The sequence below is a fragment of the Gopherus flavomarginatus genome, chromosome 1 (assembly GCF_025201925.1).
Source record: "Gopherus flavomarginatus isolate rGopFla2 chromosome 1, rGopFla2.mat.asm, whole genome shotgun sequence".
Taxonomy (NCBI): Eukaryota; Metazoa; Chordata; order Testudines; family Testudinidae; genus Gopherus; species Gopherus flavomarginatus.
In genome coordinates this window covers 168,865,326-168,889,395 of record NC_066617.1, presented here as the reverse complement: position 1 = coordinate 168,889,395, position 24,070 = coordinate 168,865,326, and the positions used below count along the sequence as shown (strand labels likewise).

Below are 24,070 nucleotides of genomic sequence, written 5' to 3'. Positions count from 1 at the left end.
GAGCAGGAAGCAGGCAAGCAGTCATTTCTCCTCCTCATACCCCCAGCTAGCCAGTTTCAAAAAAAAAAAGTACAATATGCACTGGGAGCTTGATACCCAAATATATCATCTGAAAAATGTCACCCTGTTGTTGGATTAAGCTCCAACTCTTAAACATAGAGCATCGCGGCCACAGCAGGAATTAACAACAAGGCCGAAATCAGAAGTGAGCAATGGGTAAAGAGGAAAATCTTCCAAAATGAGCTGTAAACAGGGTCTGTGTGTGTGTCTGTTCTGGACACAGTCTTAACTGCTAGGCAGAACATAAGCAGCAAGTATTAGCACAGCAGCCATTCAGCTGTGCATATCTGGCATGCAGATCCTTGATCTGTTTTTTAGCAAGCAATGGCCAGGCATTTTTCGGTGAGTTGCTCTGCAGAGAGATTGAAAAAGCAGCCCCATTAATCCTCTTTATTGCTTTTCTGTTCAAGATGTCACCAGAAGCTGCTCAGCAGCATTATATAACCTTGTAATTCACAGCTGTCCATCATTTCTTTTATTTGGAATCAAATCTGGTCCAATTATCTTTGCTAAGATATGATCAGCATATGCCCTTTGTCACTAGTCTTCCCTCTTCCTCCTACTAGATGCTGATCATAATGCTTTTCTCATACTCTTATTCAAAGCTTAAACCCCCAGCTCTCACTTGCCTACCCCCTTGCTAACTTCTCCCACAGTATGCACACTCCTCCACTTCAGTCCTGAGTCACAATCAGAATCAGCACTATCCTTATTGTATCTGAGTAACAGATTGCTTTGTCTGCGATTAGACAGTGACTGATAACATAACCCTCCCAGAGTACAATGCTATCTCAAAAGAGAACAATGTTTCTAATTGAGACATGAACATTAGTTTCTCTCCAATGGGTAGGATCCCTTATTTTAATGCACCCTTAAAGAGAAATAGCATGGCAGATAGACACACATTGGGGCATAAGTGAAACATTGCAGATAGAATTTAAGCATGTGCTGAATAGGGTTGGGGTTATTCACATACTCAAGTGCTTGTAGAATCAGGATCTTAGCCAGCCAGCATCAGATTTAGGATATCCCCAATAATTAGATACTCCTTTTACATAGTTAGAGGGTCTACCATAATCCCTTCATCAATCCATATTCCCAAATTGAATCTTCCCACAAACACAAAATGATTATGTACTTCACATTTATTTTATTTCACACCATGTACGGATCTGACTGTAGTGTCCACACAGCATTTGTTTGCTGTGAGCAAATTATTCCACTGAATTTAGCCCCATTTGTGGTTCACGAGCTGTCTCCCTAAAGATTGTAGATTGCTCGAACCAATGCAGCTCCCACCGAGTTCACTTTGAGCTCTAGCACTCCACCCTTCGGAAACATGAAGGTCACCATGTGCATTGCGATCTGAATTCATTCATGGAAGTCCAGTATTGGAAGGATATTTTCTAGACCTGGTCAACAAAAATGTGTTTACCTCAGGGAAAGTGTTGACTTTTGGCAAAAAAATTAATACCAAAATATTTTGACCAAAAAAAAATTTCAGCCAAACAACAGAATAGTTTGATTTGGAAAAGCTGCTGCTTTGCCTCAAGGGACAGTTTGGGTGCTCCTAGCTCCCGTTCTCCTCTATAAATCAGGGTCCCTGATTGGACATGATCTCCCATGATACACCACAATCTCCCCTCTTGGAGAAGGGAGGCAATTCATCATAGGAGTACCTAGCCATGGTGCACTGTGGGAGATGTCGTCCAACCTAATAAATTCATCGTTTTTCAATGAGTTGGTGAACACATTAGCAGCCAACAGTGCTGGTGACGAATGTCTATTTGATTGCTGGTAAGGAGGTGGAGCACCAAAAAGAGATTCACACCAAACCAACAATGGTCTCCCACTCCATAACAGAGAAGGGCCTCCAAAACCAAATGTCTGCTACATTTGGGATTCAAAGGAAAAAGCATAGGAACAGGAGTGAGGCCAAGGTCATTGCCACACTGTCTGGAGTGGTTCACAACCATGAGTGCCAGCCTCAGGTCAGACTGCTAAAAGGTAGGGCAGACACCTCAAGCTGATTGTATGTCCTATAATAAGACTTCACCAACCTATTAACAAATGTGAACTCCTGAAACACTATAACAGTCTCACCATGTAGTCACAGACAGTCCCATTGGGCATTCCAGTCTATCTTGCCACCCAGACAAACTGGACTTAGTGACAGTTGGTTGCTATATACCAAAAATCACAACAGATTCAAGTTGCTTCCAGTCCCAAGAGACCAGTCACTTACCCTAGGTCAGTTTGTATCTCAGATATCACAGCAAAAGACGACACTTGTAGCCAATCCTATAGTAAACTAACTAAGGATTTACTAATTCGGAAAAAGAAATGAGACAGTTATTTACAGGTTAGAACAGGTAAACGTGCACACACAAATTACAGTCACCTTTTGGAACTGTAGAGTCATAGCAATCTGCCAGCACTGAATTTTAGAGCTAATCTGGTTGACCCTGGGGATCTCTGCTTTAATAGCTCCAGCCCTGCGAGAGTCCAAACAGCAAAACAGATGAAAATTTTTTCTTGTTTACTAATTTAAATTCCTTCTTTCAGAATTCAACCTGATGGGACAAACCCTTTTGCACATATTGTCTTCATAGTTGTGAAGGGGTAAATAACAAAGGCTTTGTATTGTGATTCCCACATTGGCCCATTTAGATGTGATAGTCTTCTTAATGAGCAGAAGACAATCCCTCGTGACAGGCCAACAGTTTCAGGGCAAACATTTTTTTACAGTTACAAAGCAAAAACTTCAATATTATCTTATAGCATGTGAGATTAATGTATGCAGCAGCTTACAAGCATTTCATAAAGTCTAAACACTCAATGCATTGTCATAAATTCAATACCCATCTTAACAATACTAACACACAGGGGAAACTGACTTGTTTCCAGCAATGAATTGGTCAATACTTGGCTGAGGTCTAAGGCCTTGGCAAGAGCTGGCACTTGGTTTGCAAGCACCACAGTCACAATGAAAAGGGAACTAGAAGGGGACACCAAGCAGAAAGCTCTAATGCCCACTCCTCTGAGATGATGTCCAGGTTGTCAGTGGACACTGCTGTGAAAGATGACAGTCCTAGAAACTGAAGTCCCATTGGACAGCACGTTTCCCCCACACTCCAAGAGATGATCCACTCTCCATGCCAAGTCAGACCTTAGCCTCTCCTGTAAACCTGGCAGTAAGAGGTCAACTAAAGAGGTGATTTTATTCAGTGGACACTTTTCCACTGGGAACTAGACTGAGGCCACCTACTTCTTTTCCATAAGCCACCAGTCAGTCATCATCTGCAATGGTGATCAGTCACTACTCACCACTGACTTGGACTGGCTTTGAACAAGCAACTTAGAAGGTCAAAGGCTCTATCTGCCATTACCACTCCGCAGGTCACAGGAACTGAATGGTTCAGTTTGTTCCTAAACTTTTTATCATTTCATATTTGACAAGTGGGAAAATATATTAGCTCCTCAAATAAAATGGAACAGGAACTCATGCCATCAGATTGAACATTGCCCAGGGATATATTAATATGTTTGTCATTGAAATCTCACTCATAAAAATGCTAATGTAAGATATTAGCATAAATGTGCATCAAACAAAAAACAGACCCCTACATTTATATTTAATAAAATTGTTATTGCATGATCATCAAATAAATGCTGGGTGTTATTAAAATGTGTGTTGAAGTGTAGCATATATATACATTTTACATTTACAGCATTAATTCTCAGCAAGTACTGTAGATTTTGAATATAATGTTCAAAGGAAAAGGTCATTATGGCTCAGCTGTTCTCATTGTTCCTGAGTCAGAAAACTGTGGGTCACAACAAGAAATGGATACATTATACCCAGTGCAGCCACTGCAGTTCTGTCCTGGTAGCTTGCTACACTACTCCTTCAGACCTGTCCAATCGCCACTTAAAGCTGATCCCTCTTGGCAGAAATCCCAAAGAATAGGCAATGTTGCCTTCCCTAATCCTGCACCATTGGCCATAATGAGCTGTTTAACTGTGTCCTCAATGAGACTAGAAGCAAGCTCATTTTACTTCATCTTACAGAATGTAAACTTAAAAAAAAAAGAAAAGCACGTAGAGCCAGATCTTCAGCTGGTGTGAAGTGGCATAGCTCCACTGAAGTCAATGGGTCTAGGTTGATCTACACCAGCTGAATATCTGGCCTCTATTTTGCCTTTTTTAAAAAATGTTACCCAGAACAAGATATTTTATTGGATTTGGGGGTTGAGTTGTGTTGGAGCAGGAGCCTTCTACATATTGACATTTACAATGGAGCAAAAGTCTATCTAAAGTGCTGACAATCCTCTGTGGCTCTGGTCTGCATTATGCTATTTAATATTGTTATTAGAGTCTATATCAATTCCTTATGGAAAGGCTGGTTTGTAATCACACAGATGTCAACTCAATTTCATCTGAAACCTTTGCCATGTGGGGGAGCAGGAGTCATCTTTACGAGAAACCTACAGATTTTTGACCCTTCTATCTCTCTTCAATCTGTGGAGTTACCCCTCTCCATCCCAACCCCACTATATGACCCAGTGGTCATTAATGTTCCATTTCAAAAGAATTATAAAGGAGTATAATTTTTATGTGATTAAATTGGTCCAACTATTTCTTGAAGCCACAAATGTATAATTTCCTATAAGTGCTTAAAGAAATCAATATACCAAGTTCATAAATTATTTATGACTCCATCAGTCTTCTTTTTTTTTAAAAAAAAATGAAACAGAAGGACTCCTTTCTGGAACTGGATACGAATTTCAGCTTTCATTCACAAAGATAGAAAGGAAGTACATTCGAACAGCAAGCCAGCTAGAAGCAACTCACGTCCAAAGAGAACTGAGGTGTTTCTTCTTTCTAAGTTCATATATATTTTTCAGTCCCAGATAATAAATGATGACCTCTGAACAGGATCTATACTGTTAAAAAGTTGCATATGGCCCCTTCTATAATTGGTATAGCCACATTTGGTGGGATGTGGGGAAAGTTACTGATTTTGAAATATCAGTGGACTAAAGACATTTTGATTGTCTCACATAAAGTCTAAACTCATAATTAGAGTTTATGCAGCATCCAGATTCCTGAATGGTAACAGAGAAACATTAAGAAATGTTTTTAAGTAGGTATTAAAAAATGAATTGCCATAATGCCACTGCACATATTTTGCAATAGTTCCCTTAATGCTATGCTATAACTGTGAAAGACTTATGGAGATGCACTATTTATCACCCAAGTTATCCCACTAATTCAGATGCTAGGTGCTCAAAAACCTATTTGCTATTTTTTCCCCAACAACACGACTACTATGAAGCATTTATAGAGTGTTTTTTGTCTTCAGAGTGCTTTAGATCCCATTAGCTAATTAACCCTCACCGCAGTCCTTTGAGGTAAATATTTAATCCCCATTTCAGAGAGGAGGCAACTGAGCTACTAAGTGGATAAGTGACTCACACAAAGAGTGAGGATTAGAAATCAGTGGTTCCTGGGTCCCAGTCCTACACTTACACTTCACTATCTCTTTACACTATCACTTTCCTCTCTAGACAACTCAGAATCTTACTGACACCTGTTCTACCTAGTGGCAAAGTGGTCTCAGTATTAGGCTGGAAATACCTAGATTTGAAAACAAGCAAGGTTCAAATTCTAACAGGGGCAGCTCCCTCTTTAGTCCTTCTGACAGATAAAATTGAACAACATGCAGTTTACTCTCAGTATGTCTTTCTGATGTAACCTTGAAATAAAAGTTCCCTTCTGTCTTAGTTCAGGGCAACTGCATCAATATTCCCTCTTTGTGGTACAGGGAGGGCACCCATTTTAGCCTCCTGGCTCCTCGGCCATCACCCCTCTTGGGAAGAGACTCGGGACTCTTTTGCTCCTGACAAGGGTATTTCCAAGCTGCACAGTTCCCTGCGTACACTATGAGCTCCCTGTCAAGTCAGACTTACTCAGCAGGCGTACTTTGCTTTCTCCTCAAAGGATATAAACCGGGTAATTGCCCACAGTTAGAAGTTACCACATAAGCCTTTCTAAGCAAGCACATTTAATGAGAAAGCATTATAGACAAAACATATTGAAACACCAAAAGAACCTACATAGATACTAATAAGCTTACCAGAGATCACCCCAACTCCAGCGAGGGCTCTGACAGGTGACCGACCAGTCTTTCAAACCCCACCAAGGGGTTTTTCATCACAACTGTTAGCTCTGAACAAGCAAACCCATGAATCAGAGTCCCTCCTTTACACAGTTTGGGCCTTTGATCTTGGGACCCTGGGATCAGGTAATCATCAATCACCCTCTCCTCAGAAAGTAGCTTCAACAAGCTGATATTTTGCATAACCGGAGGCAGGGGGAGGAATTTGCCTTCACCTCCCCCTAACTATTTCCCAGGAAATCCACTTCACATGTGTGGTCCTGAAAGTAATTTCTTGTTTGCAACATTGTTCAAAATAGTCCTTTGCATTTAATACAATGGACACCAAAGATACTTAAACTTAATTCAATAAGATCTCCAAGGATATTGCAGGGACATGCTATATCTATCAGAGTATGACTTTCTGATATGACCTTGAAATAAAAGGTCCTCTCAACTTTATGTTGATAATAAATTATCATATTGCTTTTAAGTATGTAGAGATTTGGCCCAATGTTCTTAGGCCAGACTCTCATCTCCTTGTTCTCCACTTGTCCATATGCCTGCATCCCCAGCATGGTTCCAGGAAACCAGTATGCTTATAGTTTATAAAATCACTTTAGGCTAAAATGTCTTATTTAAAATATATTATTATTCCTTGAAATCTTCTATATCATTATTCCCTTTTGAAACATATATACATATACAAACACACATGTTGATTACAGATTGCTCTCGCCCCTCGCTCCACCGATATGGCCACCAGGTGCCCGTTATCTACCGGGTAATGAGCGTTGGAATAGGGCGGAGGTTCGATCACTGGATGCCCTGGGGGGGGTGACAAGTGCCCAAGGGTAGTGACGGGGATAACGCAAGCAATCAGTCGTAGTGTTAACGATTAAGGATTTATTAAAGGAGTCACAGATAAGGATAAGGGATAACACAATTAGTTACAGCTTGGGCTTACAATATAATACTAGAACAAATAACACAAACACTACAATTACAAATAGAAGTTGGCCCTGGTATTTTTCTAAGTCCCAGTAATTATTCAGGTCGTCCCAGGGGTTAATAAAAGTGATATTGGTGCTGTTAGTACTCATAAATGCAGCAACTAATCTTAGTAGACACAAATTGCTAGGCTCAACTGGTCCCCCTTGCGTTCAAGGTTTCCTGGTCAACGGGTTTCCCCTAGCAGGAGCCTTGGGGCAGCTGGAACCAGTCTCTGCCTCTTATCTAGTAACACAGATATACAGATATCCTTAACAACTAATTATACTTACACATACAAACCACAAAAGTTTCATTACGGCCGGCAAGCAGTCAGGCTCTGGGGAATGCGTGAGCCAGGAGAGAGCCAGGTTGATCAGGCCTGGATACGGTTCGACGGGAATTCGAGTTCTCTCTTCCCCCGTCCCCGGGAGGGGGTCAGGAATATATAGCGAATTTTTCGTCATAATTTGTGATAAGCCAATTGCGGGGTCGCGAGTGGCTTATGCCCATACAAGGGAGGCAGTCGGGCCCCTACATCCTTACCCAGGAAGCAACCATCGTGAGGGGAACTTTGTCCCCTCAGGCCGGCTGACCACAAGGCTGCCTTTCCTGTTACAAGTTCTGCTTTCCGAGCAGCTACGTGATCAGTGGCAGCTTTGGGGGCTGGGGGAAAAATCCGTTGGGGGTGGAGGCCGGAGCACCAGCTGCCTGGCCCTAGGGCCCAACTTGGGGGTCCAACATGCCCCCATGCTCCGGCCGACAACACCCAACGTACCTAAACCTCAGTGTCCGAGTCAGCGTCCGCTCCTACGAGCGGACGCGTCTCAGCGGCCGAGGCAATAAGGGCACTTCCCACCATCCGCCGAACACAGGCCTTAACAAAAGCACACCCGAGGCAGAGGAGGCAGAGGCCCACCACGAGCGACACCAAAAGGGACTGAAAATAAGCCTTATAGGCACCAAGGCCCAGCCACTCCAGCCATGACCAGAAGCGGAAGGTCTCTCTGGACTCACGCACAGCAGTTCCCAAGGCCTGAAGGTCATCAATCACTTCACTTAAGTTTCCAGAGATAGAAGAAAGAGAGATACAGCACTTATCTTTAAACTGCGGATACATAGATATGAGGGTTTCACAAAAATCCCGTGATTGTAACAAAAATTGTATCATTAAGCGATTTTGAAAAGAATACTCTGCTAATTCATCTAACCGCTGATTAACTAAGCTGAAGCCCCGTGCAGTGGTGTTAGCTAGCGTTTCAATAGCCAATGACTGGAATAATACTTGCTCACGCAATAACATATATCCCACGGGGTTGAATGAAACCGCTGAAGATACTACAGAGGATAACGCACCCTTTGCCCTCTCCCACCATCCCCAAGAACGTCGAACCCGCCCGGCCGAACTGGGCTGCCGGGTCTTGACATAAAGACCACCCCCTTTTATCAGGATAGACCCGATGGTACATATACCTTTGGGATTGGGGGGGAGTGCTGCAAAGGCCGTCTCGCCACATAGCCAAAAGTGACCGGGTCTTAACTTATTTAAAACCCAACTAGAATAAAAATAGGTGTGCCTAAGAGGGTTAAAGAAGTCACTAAAGGGTGGGTCCATGACATTTATTTCCACGACAGTTTTATTGGTTATCGGCAGGGGGGTGTCCCGATTCATAACAGCGTTGCCGTGGGATACGTTGTCATAGATAAGGGTTTGGGAACAGTTTGGATATGTGCCTACCCAGTAGGGTAAGTTTGACCGGCCTCGTCGTCCCCTATTGCCATAAAACACCCAACAGTGGGACGCCATGGGTCTCTGCCCGGGTGACAAGGGGAGTGGGCCTAGATAACGTGCCGAAGTTTTATTAAAAATAGGAAAGACACGGGGGGAGATGGGGTTAAAATGATCATTTATACAACCTGTCCACTGCACGATAGGGAGCCACTGAGCAAAGGAGGAAGAACAATTAAGGGGACTATTAATACTACTAAAGTTAAACACTAATGGCAATAAATCAAACAAAGGCCTATTTACAGACAGCCTATTGGAACATGCAAGGCAGTTGTCAGGTGTCAGTGAGGATAAGTCGATGTTTCCTCCCAGGACTTCTTGGATCCAATAGGCCGCGAACATAAGCTTATGGGCGTTCTCATCTACAGGATACGGCTGTCCTAGGTTCCGCGGATCGGGGCCCTTCTGGTTGTCGTCCCGTTTTCCTGCTGCCATTGCGAGCTGCAAGACAAACAGAAGGCGGCCTTATTGGCCCCCGTTAGTTCGTTCCTGACTCGGAACGCTTGCTTATCCAGTTATGATGGACCAAGGTGTGGGTGCCCCGGGCATCCACAATCGTGTAGGTATTAGGATATTTACCTGTACTTACAATTTGTGCAGCGTAGGGTTCTCGGTGACCTGAGGCCTGTGGCTCAGCCACCCAGACTAGTTGGTCAGGCTGATATACGGGTGTCCAGGGGCCTCTAGGTCTGGGGCTGATTTCAGGCCAACGAGAATAGTTTGCATTGAGAGAGATTAGAACCTGCGGTAATAGTGCACTCCAACCCTTATAATCAGCGTTGGGATTAACTGAACGTATCATGGTTTTCAGAACCCCGATTTTCCGCTCGACAACACCATTACTTTCGGGGTGATATTTTAAGTGAATATGGAGGGAAGCCCCCCATCCCAGCACTAATGCTTCAAAACGTTTGCTGGTAAACGGGGGTCCTCCATCTGCTTGAACTTCGGAGGGCACACCCCATGCTGCGGCTACCTGTTGCAGTGCCCCAGCCACAGCCGCAGCCGTGGTGGTATTCAGGGGGATGCAGTGAGTTTGACGGGAGCCCAAATCTACCACTAGCAGAGCCTTTGGGTGGCGACGGGCTCCGGGTAGGGGTCCCATTAAATCTATTTGCCACACCGCGCCAGGAGGAAAGTACTCTGCAGCGTACGCCCACCGCTCATAACGTGGGCGGTTTTGGGACTTGATTTGTGCACACTTAAGACAGGACTGCACGATTCTTTCGCAGTCCTGCCGCCGCACCTCAGGCTTTCCCTGAGCACCTAGGGCTAACTGATTGTATAGGCGGCCGCTAGGCAAATGCCCCCAATCCTCATGAAGCCATCGGAGGAATGGGTCGGTGTTTAGCTGGAGCTGCTGCCCCAGGCACACTTGGGGTGCTTGAATTTCCCTCATTCTGTGATCCAAATCGGAGTGGAGGGGGTTAGAGTCAGGACGATGTGATGGGCAATGGGTTATAAACCAGGGCCGGGAGAACTTACGTATGAGGTCAAAAATAGTTTCCCACAGTGGCATAAACGCTGTGGGGTTAGCCTCTCCTGTGAGGATGCTGAGACAAAATTGTGAGTCTATACCCAATACGACCTGAGCAGAAACAGAATGGGCCTGGGTAACGTGCTGGGCAGCGAGAAGGACCCCATGAACTTCGCTATGCTGGGCCGATGAACCCGGGGGAAGGAGATCAACCTGAAAGTGGTCGCATTTAGCACAGAGGACTCCTGCCCGGGGGGTCGGGGAAGTGCCCCCGTCGGACACAATCCAGGGGTCATATTTTGTTTCTATACACAAGGGCTCCGAGGCTGCTGGGAATCGGACATCGTTTGGCAGCGATTTAAGCGTCCATTCCCGCCACGTGATCTCCCCCAAATAGCACAGCTGTTGCCAAGTTAGGCTGGTCCCGTGAAAACTGGGAGGGGGCAACCGCGTGAGCCATGGAATGAGGTGTACTTCGGGGCCTATCAGGGTCCCTTTACTAGATAGCGGGGCCCAAACGCGTGCCTCGCCTGCGGCTAGTAACATAAGTCCTATGGGTCCATATCGATACTGAGGGCCCTTGAGCCTTCGGGCCCAATTATAGACCGGTTGCCCGTCTTGTGATACTGAGTACCCATAATGATGTTGTGTAAAGAAAAGGGTAATGATAAAAGGCGAATCCCTTTTATATCGCGTTAGCCGTGGGTTAGAGGCAAACCAGGTGGCTATTCGTTCCAAGCTTTTTTGGGCCTCAGGACTCCATATTTCCCGTTTCCGTTTGGACGAGAGGGGTTCCTGGATCGTTTCCAGGTCTACAAGGTGTTTATCTGGGATGAAGTGTCGGTGATAATTAATCAGGCCTAAAAGTCTCTGCAGTTGCTTTTTATTCTCGGGTGGGTCTTTAACCCAAGGGTCTAAAATTCCCGAGGTGGGTTGGCCACAGTTATAAGGGTCATAATGTTGGCCTAAGAAGGAAAAGCTTTGAGAGGGTACGAGGTGGCTTTTTGCCTCATTAATTCGCCACCCATTGGCCTTTAGTTCGGCTACCACGGTGTTAGTTACGTGTTGGACTATGTGTTCGTTGGGTCCAATTATAATTATGTCGTCCACATAGGCCAAAATGGTGGTGCCCCCAATGGCTTCTATTCCCTTTAAGGTTTTCGCAAGAGCGGCCGTGGCCAAGGCGGGGGAATTGCAGAACCCTTGAGGGCACACCTTCCACTGATACTGTGCGCCCTGGAAAGCGAAATTTAGGATTTGGGGTTTGTCCTCCAACGGGATTTGATAGAACATATCCTTTAAATCTAGGGTGCAGGCCCACCTCCCACTGGCATCGCTTAGCTGTTGCCGTATTTCTGGAATGGTGGCTGGGCCTGCGAATGGGAGGTGTCGGACTCGGCTGTTTGCCTGCCTGTAATCAATTACCAATCGAAATTCAGAGGGGTTGCCGGGCTTGGGGATACCCCAGCCGGGAGATAGATAGTTTGACGCGATCGCCTGTGATATCCGTCCCTCCTTTAATAATTGGTCGAGCAGTTGCTTAATGAGGGGGATGCCTTCAGGCTTTGTGGGAATGGGGGAAAATTTCCATGAACTGTTATTAACAAGCTCGGGGCAATAAGGGGGGGGGGGCTTCGGGCGACAGGGTGACAGGCAGAGCCTGACAAACTTGTTTTTGTAATCGCAGTCGTTTTATATCCCCAACCCCCAGCAAATTTGTTCCCCCCAACAAAGCCTTAACTTTTCGCTTATACCCCTTATGAATCAGAATAAAGGTGACTACAGGCTTTTCTTCAATACTGTTAAGACCCTGAATAAACATAGTAGAACTTGTGGGTACATGGGGTACATCGGATTTTATAACGGAGATTTGAGCTCCGGTGTCCAACAAAAAAGATACAGGGGTGTGAGGGGGTTTGGGACCGGCTACCAATAGGGTGTGATATGGTCGATCATCCCAAGTCTCTGTGGAGGCCGGGGCGCACCCGGCCTCTACTCGTTTTTTGTTCTCAAATAATCGTCCCAGTCCCTCCATCCTAACTGTCTCCCCAAATCTTGCTGCTGGGTATCAGACATTTTCCGCAGTGCCTCCTTGGGGATTCCCTTATGTAACAGGAACCCAAAAAGTGCTCTTTCAGCCTTGGTTCGTTCAGGGTGTTTAGGCGGATGCTTAGGCTGACCCTTGGAAACAGGGCCCTCAGCTGGAAGGGCTGAAATGGGGTTCTTCGAGGCTGGTGGCATTCGAAGCCGGGACATGACTTCATATAAGGTAATAAGGGGTTGCCCAACCCAACCATGTAGCAGCAGGGTCCCCCCTGTGTCAATCGGTGGGGCGCCTTCTACGGCCATGTCCACTGCGTCCCGGTTGACCGGAATTTGAGTGGGGTCTGCGACAAAAATAAAGGGGAAGCCCGACTGGAGCTGTTGCGGGTTTAAATTTAACGGCGTCGCTTGTGGGTCCCACGTTAAGATGGACGCTCCGGCAATGGCCCATATAACTTCGTGGGGGGTGTTTATGCTGCCAGGGGGAATATACATGCCCTTAAAACTTCCCTTCATTGTTAGGGCGGCCGCGGCTGGTATGGTAAGCGGCCAGACCCCATTCCCTAAGAGGTGATGACCCGGGAACCCCGACGACCAATTAGACGTTTTGGCCAGAACAGCGGCCTCCTCCTTATCCACTACCTCCGCCCCATAATCCAGAGCCAGACGACCCAGCCATATTAGGGGTGCCTCGCCCTCCCTGCGCCTCGTGTCTGCTAAGAATTCCTTCAACTCCGCCTTAGTGCGAGTTCGAAGCTCGGTGGTCGTAACCGTCTGGCCTGTATTAGAATCCAACTTACTTTTGGTGATAACAACGGGCATTGCCTCTATCTGCCCCTCCTTCTCAGGCGCAGGTGGGGCTGAGGGGAGTGCGGGGTAGATTAAAGGGGAAGGGGGGTCTTCATAGGGGGGTGGGCTTTTACTAGTCTGACTCCCATCCTCCTGCTCTTTTTCACTTATCTCACATTCTGCGCTGTCGGTGCTGTTAGCAGCGGCTTGTTTAGCAGCAAACATAGTGCTTCCATGAAGGACCGCGCAGAGGTCCAGCGCCTTGTTCAGTGCGCTGAACAAGACCGTGGACACGTCCTCTGACTTATACTCGTCTGGTCTAAGTTTCTTTGTTCGCCTGGTCTGTTCTAATTCCTGCACTAACTGGGCTAGCAACCCATGGGCAGGATCACCCGGCTGTACCCGGGGCGGGGGTATGAGTTTGGAAACGGTGGCCCCGGATCTTTTTATGATACGGCTACACTCCTTCCAAATGCCTGACGGTGTCTCGGTCCGACTAGTCTCCGCAACCCCCGTGCACTGGGGTTGCAGGGAGCCATCGGCCGGCTGACATTTAAAGGTGGGATGGCAATGGAGGAGACATCCTACGGCGGGCAGGGTTAATGAGGTCGTATAGCTTTTTGACCCTGACCCTGACTCTATAATACAAACCCAGTCTAGGGTGGGCTTCGCAGACTGTCTGCTGGCCACTTGGTGAAATTGCAGGTGTTGAAATTGCTCGAGCTCAGATTGCTCACGGTCCCCACTATACCACGGGCACTGACCCTCCCGAAGGCATCCTGTTCATGACGCCATGTTGATTACAGATTGCTCTCGCCCCTCGCTCCACCGATATGGCCACCAGGTGCCCGTTATCTACCGGGTAATGAGCGTTGGAATAGGGCGGAGGTTCGATCACTGGATGCCCTGGGGGGGGTGACAAGTGCCCAAGGGTAGTGACGGGGATAACGCAAGCAATCAGTCGTAGTGTTAACGATTAAGGATTTATTAAAGGAGTCACAGATAAGGATAAGGGATAACACAATTAGTTACAGCTTGGGCTTACAATATAATACTAGAACAAATAACACAAACACTACAATTACAAATAGAAGTTGGCCCTGGTATTTTTCTAAGTCCCAGTAATTATTCAGGTCGTCCCAGGGGTTAATAAAAGTGATATTGGTGCTGTTAGTACTCATAAATGCAGCAACTAATCTTAGTAGACACAAATTGCTAGGCTCAACTGGTCCCCCTTGCGTTCAAGGTTTCCTGGTCAACGGGTTTCCCCTAGCAGGAGCCTTGGGGCGGCTGGAACCAGTCTCTGCCTCTTATCTAGTAACACAGATATACAGATATCCTTAACAACTAATTATACTTACACATACAAACCACAAAAGTTTCATTACGGCCGGCAAGCAGTCAGGCTCTGGGGAATGCGTGAGCCAGGAGAGAGCCAGGTTGATCAGGCCTGGATACGGTTCGACGGGAATTCGAGTTCTCTCTTCCCCCGTCCCCGGGAGGGGGTCAGGAATATATAGCGAATTTTTCGTCATAATTTGTGATAAGCCAATTGCGGGGTCGCGAGTGGCTTATGCCCATACAAGGGAGGCAGTCAGGCCCCTACATCCTTACCCAGGAAGCAACCGTCGTGAGGGGAACTTTGTCCCCTCAGGCCGGCTGACCACAAGGCTGCCTTTCCTGTTACAAGTTCTGCTTTCCGAGCAGCTACGTGATCAGTGGCAGCTTTGGGGGCTGGGGGAAAAATCCGTTGGGGGTGGAGGCCGGAGCACCAGCTGCCTGGCCCTAGGGCCCAACTTGGGGGTCCAACAACACACACCATCATACACACCATATATGTGGTGTAGAGAGTCATGTGATGAACTGTATTTATCATACACGTTTGACCACATCACCTGCACTCTGCCCATTAAGCCATCTCCATTGGGTCCACATTTTACATAACAAATTTATAAGTAGCTTCAAATGGCTGCCATTTAAAAAAAATAAAATCATCCTCCAAGAAAAGTGTTTCCATCTTTCTCCAGAAACTCCTGTTTCTGGCCCCAGTAGATTGTAAGATACTGGGCCATCATATCACAACATTGTTCTGTATGGAAAGGAAAGTCTAGGTAATTTTATTATTTTTTTCTCTTCTTCTGAAGTCCACAGAGTTGGATTCATGGCAATCAAGATATCCCAGCACATGGAAAATAGGGTAATAAAAATTTTATCAGTAATTTTTAAAAAGCTCTCATATATGACCAAGATACTTTAAACATAACAAATGTGACATGTGCAGAATATAATGTGGTTGGTACCAAACATATAGTTAGATGGCAAGTGTTCGGCAAAACCTCTATTACTCAGTTGTGGCTTCGGCACTCATGGGTAAAGCAGCCATCCTAGCAGTTGAATGAACCATTTATAGCACATCACATTAACATGTGTAGATCATCATCTTATATAAAAGAGACAAGGTGGGTCAGGTAATATCTTTAATTGGACCAACTTCTCCTGGTGAAAGAGACAAGCTTTTGATGTCCACAGCTTCAGGTGTCTTGAAGAAGAGCTCTGTGTAACCTCGAAAGCTTGTCTTTTGCCAACAGAAGTTAGTCCAATAAAAGATATTACCTAACCTACCTTGTCTCTCTCTCTCTTTCATCCTAGGACCAACACAGATACAACACGGCAAACATCATCTACATAATTCCACAGGTTATCCATTGGTTAGCTGGTTCCTCACACAATTTAGCAATTACAAACTGGAGGCAGCAGTTTCAGAAGTGTGTAAGTGACCAACGAGCACACAGGGTGACCAGACATCCCGATGTAAGGTCGGGACGCACTTTGCACCCGCCCGCTGGCAGGAGCCTGCAGTGCAGCCCCAGGCACAGAGGCAGTGAGGAGGTCTCTGCTGTGTGCTGCAGGGGCGGTACTTGCAGGTGCAGGCAGTGGGCAGAGAGCCCCCCACCTCTGACCTCCCTTGACCCAACCCGATCTGACCTGCTACCCTAGGAGCCAGAGGGACCTGCCTGCCAGATGCTTCCCAGGAGCCGATCCAGGTAAGTACCACTGGGACTCACCTCGCCCCCTGGCAGGTTCCTCTGGCTTGGGGGATGGGAGAGACCTTCAGCGTGCTGCTGGTGCCTGCAAGCCCCGCTCCACAGCTCCAGCAGCTCCCACTGGCACCTTTCCCGGCCAATGGGAGCCACCAGCCACGGAACTCGTGCTTGTGGTGGGCGCAATTTTAGTTTTTCAGGTTGTTTTCTGGTGTAACACAACTTAACGGTAGGGATATGTAGTTTACAGTTCTGAACTACAGTGCATACCATAGGACAAATTGCAGTGGGCACGTAATAACGTAAGAAGCACAAAGACTGCGCAGTTCTTTTCAGTGGCTAGCCATCTAGCTAACAGTCTTCAGCTGAAAACCCCACCTGAAATGGCAACGGCAAGCGAGGAGCCAACTACCAAAAAACAAAAAAGACAGTGCAGATACAGGACAGAATGGGAAGCCACTTACACCTGGATTCGGAAATTCTACAAAGCCTTTTGTAAAGCATGCAGGAAGGAATTTAGCAACTGCCATGGTGGTAAGTCTGATATTAAGCATCATGCTGAATCAAAAAATCATGGACAAAACACCCAGACTCACAAGAGCAATACCCTGGTCTCACATATTTTCAGCCAGCCAAATGAATCCTTCAATAACAAGGTTATCGCTACTGAGCTAACTCAAGTTTACCACACAGTATTCCATCCACACTCCTATCGCTCATGTGACTGTGAACTTAAACTGGCAGCTACCTTGTATCCAGATTCAACAATTGCGAAGCACATCAGCTGTGGCTCAACTAAAGCGGAGGCTTTCATCAAAAATGTGCTGTCATCGCTCTCAACATAATTTTTAAAAGACCTCAGCAAACCAGATGGTCCCTATTTCTCAGTTGCCACAGGTGCATCTAACAAGGGCAATGTGAAAACTTTACCCTTATCACTGAGATACTGGACACATGAACATGGGGTCCAAGATAAACTGTTAGACTTCTATGAGCAAAGCGAAGAGACTGCAGAGGCAATAACCAACACATTACTTGAAAAACTTGTGACACACAAACTAGACCTAAAAAAAGGTGTCTTCCTACTGTGCTGATAATGCAAATGTGAATTATGGAAAGCGACAATCAGTGTACCAAAATTTAAAAAAACAAAATGAAAATATCTTGCCAGCAAACTGCCCTGCCCATGTTGTGCACAACGCCGTGAAACATGCTAGCAATACCCTAGAAGTTGACATTGAGACTCTGGTGATTAAGATGTTCAATCATTTCAGCAGTTCTGCTAAGAGAGGAGCAGCATTGAAGAATATGTTTGACTTTGTGGAGATGGAGTATGCCACTTTACTGCACCATGTTCCGACGCGCTGGTTGAGTCTTTTCCCTGCTGTAAACAGGCTTGTAAATATGTGGCAGGCTGTTAAGTGCTACTTTGTTTCTCTAGGCAGTGAGAAGTGCCCAAAATTTCTATGGATGCTGTTCTCGGACAGGGAAAACAGTGAACAAGCTGAGGGGCCTAGCAAAGTTGAGGTTCATCTGTTTTTCCTCCAGAATGTCCTGAAAATCTTCAATGATACTGTGCTCTGTTTGGAAAGTGAGAGTATGACAGCATGTGAAGTGTATGCCATAATGAATACTCTGAGAATTAAACTTCAGCAACGGAAAAATGACATATTCTTTGGCTCCAAAGTTGAAAGTGCATTAACTGAGATGCTGCCTGTCACTGCTGCATGTCTCCAGAAAGACTTCATGACATTTTGCAATATGTCAATCCTATATCTGGAGAAATGGTTTGATTTTTCAGCTACTGGCTACTTGTTCAATACTCAGTGCTTGAACATCAAAGTTAATAGGGTATTCAAATACAAGGATCTGTCTGCAACTGTCACAGCTGTAAACCTTCAGAAAAGAGTGGATCTTGATCAGCTCTATGATGAATACTGTATCATCAAAGACATCAACTCCAAGTTGGAGCCTGGAAACTATTCAGTTAGGGAACTCTGGTCTCAAGTGCTGAGAAACAAGGACTGTAGCACTGAATTCCTGAACATGGCAAAGTTAGTGTCATATGTGCTCAGAATATCCATAAGCAATGCATACTCAGAGTATGTATTTTCAGTCATGAAAGGTGCATGGACTGATGTCCAGAATTGAAGCAGCATAGACTTGGTGCGGAGTGAAATCCTTGTCAAAATGAATTTCCAGATGAGTTGCAAGGACTTCTACAGCTTTGTGATTGCCCAGAAGCAAGTCATGACTATGGCAAAGTCATCCAAGAAGTACTAGATTTCTAGCATATCTGAGAGATATGCAAATTGGGAAGTTGATTTATTGACAGAATAAAAAACCCGGCCTTTTACCCCGTTGTTTGTTTAGTATACAAATAAATATGTATGTTTAAATATGTATTATGACTAAGTCTATAATTTAGACTCACTGATTCCAGACCTCTGTGATGTAGTTTGCTTCAGCTGTCAGTGACTGAAGCTGGGGCTGAAGGCAAAACTGGAGGCCTCCTCACTGTGACTGCTCCCCTGCCCTGCAACTGGATCTGACTTTGCAACCAGGATCCTTCACCCCTGTCCTGCAGCTTCAGCCGGGGCTGGAGCCGGAGCCCTGTGCCTCTGGCCCCATGGCTTCTACTGGGGGCTGGAGCTGGGGCCATGAGTCCTTGCCCTGTGGCTTGTGGTATGGGCTTGCAGCTTCCTAAGGCTGTGTGCCCCCTCTCATGGCTCTGGTCAGGGCTGTACCTGTGTTTATCATCATCATCATCTCCCCTCCTCCCCACCCTCCACTCGCCCAATGTGTCCTGATATTTCACTCTTGCGATCTGGTCACCCTATGAGCACAATTCTCATTGACATTCATTTGGACATTGTGCTCCTAAATCACTTAGGCACATTTGAAAATCTGGCCCAAAATGCAAGTGAAATCAGGTTTAAGCTGCTTTTAGGAAAATGTTGGCTGAAATTGTATTTGATCGATTCACTTTCAGTGTGTGCTTTTAATATATAGTTTTCATGCTCAAACTGGAAATCCTTGCAGATTCTGAAGAATTTTGCACACCAAGAAAGTACAAAGTGAATTAAAAATGGCTAGAGTGAAGGTAGAAAACTTTGCAAGGATTTATATACCAGGCTGGGCCATGTATCAATTGAAATAGGATCAATTCAAATAGAGGAAAGAAAAAAGGCTTTTAGGCAATAATTGAAGGAGAGTGACCTTCTGAGACCCCGCTGATTACTTACATGATTTTCTTGCCAAGTAATGAGTGCTTCACAGCTCTGAAGCCCTAGTGGCCACAAATAGTGATCCTGGTACACTTGTTTCAAGCCCCAGGCTCAGGGTCTGCTGACTGTGTATGGTGACAAAAAGATTCTCTGAACATGGTATATATAAGTATATAGATACTTTTTATGGATCTGTTTTGTTTCATTATCCAAACTTAAATTTACTGAGATTCCAAATAATAAAGCTAAAATACTCCCCTTTTGTTACCAATCACAGCTCCACAGATGTGCGTACAGGAAAGTAGCCTCTTATCATCTGACATTCCGGACTAAGGTCCTGATTCATTAAAGCACTTAAGTAAGATTTAATGTGAAGCTCATGCCTAAATGTTTTGCTGAATAAAGGATAGGTGTAAGCATTTGCTTCACGTTACTCACATGTTTAAATGATTTGCTGAAATCATGGCCTGAGTGAAGAATATCAATAGGTGTTTCAACAGGGCTAGATTAAAATTAAGATTAAATATGGTCTGCATCAACCACAATTTGAGTAATCCCCAGAATTTCAGATAGTCTCTCCAGTCATCACCCAGAATAGATTCAAGCTTCCTGCTAGAGGAAATCTGCTTCCTATATCCAAAGATGGACTCCTGTCTTCTCCCTATTCTTGATTCCATAATTTTCCTTCTGTTAGAGATAGCCCATCTCACCCAAGCAAGCAACTGTCAGATTCCTGCTATTCTGTCTCTCATTCAATACTCTGCCTATGGACTCTTCCCTATCTAAATGCATTGATATCTCAAGGATCCAAAAAGCATGCCTTGGTTCCATCCCTGACTAATGGCAAGACAGCTAAGTAGGAAGCCATGTATTAACAGATGCTCTGTACATAACCACGGGGGTGGGTGGCTTTCCAGAATGAGTGTAAAAAAAATTTCTAAAAAAAATAGAAATTTTGCTTAAAACCTAGTTTTACAAACCACCACTGACAATACTTTAAAATTTTGTGCACACAAGTTGTTCTAGCTGCAAAATCATTATACATCTGAAATACATAATGTACAAGGAAAGGATTAGCATGAGCCTTACCTTGGGAGAAAAAGACATATTTAGGCAGACTTTTCTAGCAACAGTCATTCCTATGCATTAATTACTTGGCTTCTGTAATCCAGCTGCTGATTCTCTTCTTGTTCCCATCTCTTCACTTGCCATCAGGAAAAACTCTACAGCTGCGCCTTGAGTTCTGTAGATTTTCTCTTAATTCCCTAGTCCTGAGGGTGTCCTGTCCATCTTACCAATGAGCTCCCTATTAAAAAAAAATGAGCTTGGGAAATGAAATTAAAGAGACAAATTGAAACAGAAGGGGACTGATCTGTATGCCTACAGGTTTCCATTCCACTGCAGATAAATAATATCCAGATAACACAGAGATATGAGCAAAGGAAAATAAAACACAAACCACAACAAATCAAGCAATATCCAGCCTGTTTGCTTAGTTCTTCAGCATGGTTATTTCAGATTATTTCTTTAACTCTTGAAAAATTATTTGAAGGGTCAAGGTGACTTGAAAATGTTTACAATTTATCAACAGCTGGACAATCTCCCAATTCAATAGAAGAGCCAGGACGCACAAACTTGCTTTTTATAGCATTTTTTCCTTTCCATATTTTAGCAAAACTCCATCTTTGAAACTAGAATTTTAGCAGCAAACAACAAGAGTGAATATTTTCATGGACAAAATCCAAATTCTGTTCACTGTGATTCAGAGGATTATATTATTTGCTATTCATGAGAGTTTGGGCTTCCACCAGGTATTCTTAAAAGTGTTTCAGAATCCTAAATAGAGCTGGTTGGTTTTGTTGAAAAATGTTAATTTGTTGACCCCAAAATGTTGAGGTTTGACCTTTTTTGTCAAATCACAGGCAAGGTTCCCATGGAACCAGTGGTGAGCTGGAGCCGGTTCCCACCGGTTCATGGGAACTGGTTGTTAAATTTAGAAGCCCTTTTAGAATCGGTTGTCCCTCAAGGGACAACTGGTTCGAAAAGGGCTTTTAAATTTAACAAAACCTCCAGCAGCTCCCTGCCCTTTCCCCAGCCCCAGCTCACCTCACTCCGCCTCTGCCTCCTCCCCTGAATGCTCCCCCAGCTTCTCCTCCCCCTCCCTGGCTTCCCGCGAATCAGCTGTTCACGTGGGAAGCATGGGAGGGCTGAGAAGGAAGCAGCGGCTTCCTGCAGGTGAGCTGGGATGCGGGGGCAGGAGGAGGGCTCCAGGCGCTGCACGGCTCCACCCTGGCCCCTGACCCCGACCCCGGCCGGCGCGTGTCCGGCCCCAGCTCTGACTGCAGCCCACCGGGCAGTGCAGCTCCTGCTTGGCCCTGACCTTGGCCAGCGGCGCAGCTCCGGTCTGGCCCCCGGGCCCGAGTCGGCCCCGACCTCAGCCAGGCAGCGCAGCTCCGGCCTGGCCCCCAGACCCGAGCCGGCCCTGACCTCGGCCGGGCGGCGTGGCTCCAGCCTGGCCTCAACCTCGGCCGAGAGGCTCTGGTCCCAACCCCGGGCCTGGCCCCCACCTCCAGGCAGCATGGTAAGGGGGCAAGGAAGGGGTGTTGGATAGAGGGCAGGGGAGTTATGGGGTGGATTAGTGTCAGGGCAGTCAGAGGGCAGTGAACAGGGGGATTGAATGGGGGCAAGGGTCCTGGGAAGGCAATCAGGAAGGAGCAGGGATTGGATGGGGCGGTGGGGGGCAGTTAGGGGTAGGGATTCCAGGGACAGTCAGGGAACAGAGAGAAGGGGTGGTTGGATGGGGCAGGAGTCCCGGGGTGCCATCAGAAATGAGAGGAGGGGTTGGATGGGGCGGCAGGGGGCAGTCAGGGGACAAGGAAGGGGAGGTGGATGGGGCAGGGGTCCCATGGGGGGCTGTCAAGAAACATGGGGGGTTGGATGGGGCAAGAGTCTTGGGGGAGGTGAGGGGGCATGACCCTCTCATGGGGTGAGGAGGAGGGAACCGGTTGTTAATATTTTAGCAGCTCATCACTGCATGGAACCCTACCTGCCAGGAAACCTGCCTGGTTCCCTGCCAGCTCACCTGATGAGTTGCCGAACAACTGGGCTTCCAGGGATCACAGCTCTGGGATGGACTTGTCATATGGACTGGCTCAGAGTCAGTGACTGTGTTTCCAGAGTCCCTGATGCAGTGCTCAGAGACTGGAAGCCCCACCTCAAGATAAGGCTCTCCAGGCTTCCTGTCTCTGAGCTGGAAGCTTGCAAGACTCCTAATCCAGCTGGCTCCCCAGGCTGCATGGATGGGGTAGCCCAGAACCCAACTGGCATGTGAGTTTGGAAGACTAGGGGTCCCTGGCCCTGGGGTAGTCCATATGGTAGAGCTGCCACAGATCCCAGAATCCCCAGCAGCTGCTGAGTGAAACTGCCATGCCGAGGGACATATTTCACTTTAGGAGCACAAGATGTAGGTGCTGAAAATTTCAAAGTGTCAAAATATTCAGTGATCTGGCATTTCCAGGTTTCACACATCTTTTATCCTAAAGCTTTAATTAATTTTAGGACAAAGGATTATTCATCCCAAATGTATCCCCAAAGTATATTATTTGCTGGTTACTTTTAGTCATTTTCTCGGTTTTGGATATTTCATTTATCCAGTGAGGGTGCCTGAACAATACCATTCTGCTTAGATGACCAATCACATGACACATTTAGGGCTAGACTGCTAATGCTTATTCACAATGGACAGGACTCATGCCTTTTACTTCTATGGGACTAGTGTGAGAAAAGTGCTCAACATTTGTAAATGTGCATAGTCTAACAACAAATAATGGAAGTAAATACTTTGCAGACAATCCATAGGTTGATAAATATTCATCCAAACTCTTCAATGAATGCTTACAAATAATGAACTCGCTACAAGAAACCAGGCACAGTCCACAAACGAGCTGTGGACCACAACAGGGGCTAAACTCTGTCATGGGATTCAGGGAGCAATCCAGACCAGGGAGGGGTTGTGTCATCACTTGCCCTGCCACTCTGGGTGCCTTACAATGCTTTGCTCCCAGCCAGGGAGGCTTACAGCCAGCCTACAAGCATGCAGATCAGACCCTGTGCGTCTGTATGCTAGACGGCCCTAGTTGAACAACTCTGACCACAGCAGCCTGTGTACAGCCCCACTCTTGTTTCCCCCATGCTTAATTTACATTGGAGACAGGTAGATAGCTGCCTTCTCTCCTGTCTGGGAGGAAACTTGTCTCTCCCTGTTTGGCCACAGACTTTAAAGCATAATATCATTAAGTATCCATATATCCTCATATTGTGTTAGTATATACAATTCACAATGATATTAATCATCAGTGTATCATTAGCTTTTAGAAAAGACCTCACTCAATACACTTTCATAATACAGTTATATTGTTTACTGTCACTTGGTACAACTGCTTATCACCTGAGGTTCAGCTCCCTCCCCCTCTAACACATTTTACAGTGAACCTT

General features: G+C 45.9%; 1 long non-coding RNA gene across 1 annotated transcript in view; it reads right to left on the bottom strand.

Moving 5' to 3' along the window:
* Window positions 1–20,886, bottom strand: part of LOC127055765 (uncharacterized) — a 34,672-nt gene extending 13,786 nt beyond the window's left edge. The window contains exons 1-2 of the long non-coding RNA XR_007775613.1: window positions 20,666–20,886; window positions 19,595–19,701 (exon numbers count right to left, since the gene is read on the bottom strand). This is a non-coding gene — a long non-coding RNA (uncharacterized LOC127055765). The remainder of the gene's footprint in view (window positions 1–19,594; window positions 19,702–20,665) is intronic.
* Window positions 20,887–24,070: the final 3,184 nt, after the last annotated feature.